Source organism: Crocuta crocuta, unplaced genomic scaffold, assembly GCF_008692635.1.
Source record: "Crocuta crocuta isolate KB4526 unplaced genomic scaffold, BGI_CrCroc_1.0 scaffold30, whole genome shotgun sequence".
Taxonomy (NCBI): Eukaryota; Metazoa; Chordata; class Mammalia; order Carnivora; family Hyaenidae; genus Crocuta; species Crocuta crocuta.
The window spans coordinates 11,588,346-11,593,345 of NW_027528345.1; positions in this window are offsets into that span (position 1 = coordinate 11,588,346).

A 5,000-nucleotide genomic window follows, 5' to 3' on the forward strand; every position below is an offset into this window, starting at 1 on the left:
AGGAGCTAGAGGCCGCCACAACCGACGAGGACCCGTCTGGCCCAACCCCTTCATTTCACTACTGGGGGTGGTGAGGAGGAAGTGGCGGAGGAGAAGGTCGGAGGAGGAGGGAGGTGGGGAGCAAGGACCTGGCAGAAGCGAGTTCGGTNCCGGCTTCTCCAGCTTCTCCCGCTCTCAGCCCACCCAGGGGCACAGTCCCGCGGCCAGGCTCTCGGCGCCGAGAGAGATCGGAGGGTCCCAGTCGCTCCAAAGACGACGGGCGCCCGCGGCGCGGAGCAGCGTGCGCAGGGAACCGCAACGTGCGGCGCGCCGGCTCACAGCGCTCAGAGGCGGGAGGCGGCCGCGCGGTGAGGAGCCCCGGGGCTCCGTCCCAGGTTTGCTTCTCATTGGCCGGGTGATCTCGGGCAGATGACTCCTCCCCGCCATCCCGGGACGACTGCAGGTGTTAACTGTGTGCCACGACCAAGGCTAAGGGCTTCTGGCGCCACGTCTCAAGTCAACCCCGATCCCCGCGAGCACGAAGGTTATTAGCCAGAATGTACACGGGTCGCGGCTGATCCCACAGCTAGAGGGCTCGCTGCTCTAACTGTGGTTTCCGGACCTGCGGCATCAGCAGCATCTGATAGTTCGTTAGAAACATAGATTGTCAATTCCCGCCCCAGACCTAAATAATACGAGACGCTGGGGGATGGGGCCCGGCAATCTGCGTTTTAAAAAGACAGCCAGGTAGTTTGGGTGCAGGCTCAACTTTGAGAACCATTGAGCAAGTAGTGGCAGGGCTAGAATTAGAATCCAGTTCCGAAGCCCATGCTCGGCATCTCCCTGCTGCCCACCGGTTCTCTCCAGCTCTTCGGTCCTGTGATATCATCTTTTGGGTCCTTTATCTCAGTGATAGACAAGTAAGGTGGGTGACCACAAATAGCTGGTCATTTGGTAATTTTCTATGGTAGAAACTTGGACCACTAATTCTGGTTTTCATTTTGTTTGAGTGGCTTTTTTTTTTTTTAATGTTTATTTACTTTTGAGAATGAGAGAGACAGAGTGTAAGCAGGGGAAGGGCAGAGAGAGGGAGACACAGAATCTGAAGCAGGCTCCAGGTTCCAAGCTGTCAGCACAGAGCCTGATGCGGGGCTGGAACCCATGCACCTGGAGATCAGGATCTGAGCGGAAGTCAGACGCCCAACCAACTGAGCCACCCAGGCGCCCCTGGTTTGAGTGTTTCAATGCATTTGTGTTTCTAAGTCTGTAAGACCTGGGAGCCAGCGTGTACACGGGTGGGTAAATCGGAGCAAGAAGACTGCTCTCACTTGAACTGGGAAGGGCAGGGGAGCCCCTTGGGGATCCACAGTCCACCTAAGGGAAGTAATCTTATTTTCTAACCTGGGACCCCGAGGAAGACTTGAGTTATTCAGAAGGAGGCCAGAAGTTTTTGGGTGGTGGAGTCTGGAGAGATGAAGCCAGTGGAGCCTGGAGAAGACCATGAAGGATGGGCTTCCCCAAAGGAGGTGAAAAAGGAGGCACCCATTCACTCTCAGCATGGTCCCCCCTCTCCTAACTCCAGCCCCTCCCACCCCCAGCTGCTTTCCCATTAGACTCTGGGGTGTAAACTTCTGAAGACACATCTACAGAGTTTACTTTGATCATCCATGTTAGCTCCTTTACAAGAGCTTCAGGGCTCTAACTCCCACCGCTCCAGCTGCTACCATTCCTGTCACTTGCCTTATCTGACAGCTGTCTTACTCAGACTAAGGGCATCTCCTATGAGACACTGTGGGCTGCTGCCCCTCGTTTGTGCTTTCTGCGGGCTAGACATTCCTGTACCATCCGACCCTTCTGTCTTTGGTGTTCCCCAACTCCGCTCTGGGACCCTTGGGGTTGTGGGATCCTGGCCTGGCCCTCGGACCTTAGTCAGGACCCTGAGGGCTATGGGCTTGGCTGGACTCCCAGCCTCCGTTCTTCCCCAGGTCATGGCAGAGTCCCGACCACTAACCCTAACCCGGAGTTCCCAAGAGGGTGGTGTCTGGCTTCTCAAGGAAGCCTCATCGGTCTGCGTTGTGTGCTGCACTTTCCGGAAGCAAATTACTCATCCCATTTTACTTCAGCTGACTCAAATTTCAGACATGACTTGGAGCCCTTAGAATAATTAGCTGCCTAATTTGGAGGTGCATGTAGTCTGCAGGATGTGTGACCCACCCCTGATGTGTCATACACGGGACTATTCTCTCCTCCTGGAAGGAAGGTCCGGAGGTGAGCCACTGCAGAATGGTGACTGTGACCTCAGCCAGCCACCGGTAGCAGCCACTTAAGAAAACCGTTTTCTTTTTTCTCTTTTTAAAGTGTTTATTTATTTTGAGAGAGAGAGAGAGAGAGCACGAGCAGGGGAGGGGCAGAGAGAGGAGGAGACAGAGAATCCCAAGCAGGCTCCACACTATCAGCACAGAGTCTGACGCGGGGCTCCAGCTTACAACTGTGAGATCACGACCTGAGTCAAAATCAGGAGTAGGACGCTTAACCAGCCGAGCCACCCACGCGCCCCAAGGAAACAAGTTTTCTTTAATTGAAAAAGTTATACAGGCATGTGGTTAAACATTTTTTTCATGCACTCTAAAAAGGTCTATGGTGGAGGTTACATTTTCTCCGTCCTTAGACCTTGAGTCCTCTCCAGAAATCACCTCTGCATATTCACGCCCAAAACTCTTCCCATCAGTAAGCTTTTTTATAGAACAGGTCCAAATTCCTTGCTCCTCAAGAAGTCCTGGGAATTTCATTATTTTCTCACAGTCTTGCTTTTATTTCTTGGTCATTTTAGATTCCGTTTCTGGGTGTTCTGAGTTTTGCTTTTTATATCAGCGTGCTTTACGGGGTTTCCCCCCAGAAGGCAGGAAGTGTGGTGGTGAGCAGATCGGTTGAAGCAAGCGAGACAAAGGGCAGCTGACATCAGCTCTGGCCCATATCAGGTGTCTTCCTTCCACGTGTAGTGCCTGGTGAGGGGGAGGCCCGCCTCTAGATGGGGCAGAATAACAGAGCTTTGCCCATTAGGGCAGATGCTGGCTGCACTTCGCAGGCGAGGGTTACAGAGGAAGCTGCCATGCATTTGCCAGGCAGGTGGAGGTGGGGGGAAAGATGGCCTGCTTGAGAGCCTGCCCACCTTAGCTATCGCCACCCCCCACCCTAGCTCCCGCAGGTGGCTAACAGAAGGAACTGAACGTCTTTATGTCTCAGTGTCTTGTCTGGAAAGGGGTTAATGATGCCTAACATTGCTGTAAAGCTTGAGCAGATAACTGATGTGAAAGTGTGATAATTTGGTTCTTCTATTACATCTGTTTCTTTATCTTCTCTCCCCACATTCCCCCTTCCTCCTTCTCATCTCATTTCCATGCCCCAAAGAGAAACACTCAAGGCAAAAACTGTTTTAGAAACCCAAGCAGAGCTGTCCCAAGTTCTGCCACGATCCCTCTTGCTGTATAGTTCACTCACCTCTAGGTACCTCGATTTCCTTACCTGTAAAATGGGTATAGATACCATTTTTATTATTGAGTTGTTAGATTAAATAAGTAAAATCTTTAATCCAATGCCTAGTACATAATAAGCACTCAATAAATATTAGAATATTAGCCATTACCATTAGCTGTTTTCATTTTTCCCATTCTACCGTTAGCAAAATGATGTTGAAGCCCACGGTGTTGCACCCTGTGTCCCAGCCACCACATGCCAGCTCTGTATTGGATAGGACACACTGATATAAAGATAAATAACCCCATCTCTCTGTTCGGGACACTGACAGTATGTACAACCGTACACAAACCATTTTACGGAGCAGCTTTATAAAAAATAAGCTTTGTTAGTGGGACGGGAAAAAAATGTAAAAAGGATGATGACTGGGGCAGAGCCAGGACTAGAGTAAGGTGAGCGAGGTATTTGCCTTAGGTGCAAAATTGAAAGGGACATCGAAAACCTCAGTTAATCAACTAATATTGAATGTGATATCTTCATATGCCCAAATTAATGCAAAAAATCAACCTTGAACAAAGTATCAACAATGGTCTTTTAAAATGTTAGAAATTTTATATTTTTTATTTGTTATGTTTATTTATTTTAAGAAAGAGAGACAGAGAGAGAGAGAACAAGTGGGAGAGGGGCAGAGAGCGAGAGGGAAAGAGAGAATCCCAAGCACTGTCAGTGTGGAGCCCAGTGTGGGGCTCAAACTCATGAACCGTGAGATCATGACCTGAGCCGATGTCAGACACTTAACCGACTGAGCCACCCAGGCGCCCCTGGAAATTTTTTATAATTATGTATTCTTTAAAAAATGTTTTTAATTTTTATTTTAATTCTTAAAAAATTTTTAATGCTTTATTTATTTCTGAGAGAAGAGAGACAGCATGTGCAGGGGAGGGTCAGAGAGAGAGGGAGACACAGAATCTGAAACAGGCTCCAGGCTCTGAGCTGTCAGCACAGAGATGGACGTGGGGCTCGAACCCATGAACCGTGAGATCATGATCTGAGCCCAACCGACTGAGCCACCCAGGTGCCCCTGGAAATTTTTTATAATTATGTATTCTTTTAAAAAATTTTTTTAATGTTTATTGTAATTTTTAGAGAGACAAAGCCTGAGCGGGGGAGGGACAGAGAGAGGGAGAGACAGAATCTGAAGCTCTGATCTGAAGCTAGCTGTCAGCACAGAGCCTGATGCGGGCCTCGAATCCATAAACCATGAGATCATGATCTGAGCCGAAGTCAGATGCTTAATGGACTGAGCCACCCAGGCGCCCTTAATTATGTATTCTTGTTAAGCACCAGCTTAATATTGCAGAAAATTTCCAGTCATCTTTCAACAACTCATTCTTCCCTCCATCACCCAAACTCTTAGTAAAGAGCTCTTCAAATAAAGACATACTCTCCTCTCTCTTTGTGTAAAACTTTCTGAAATAAAGGCAGAGAGCTGTGTACATCTGCCGTAAAACACTGCCCACGGCTGCGGTGGCAGCGTCCACCCAGAC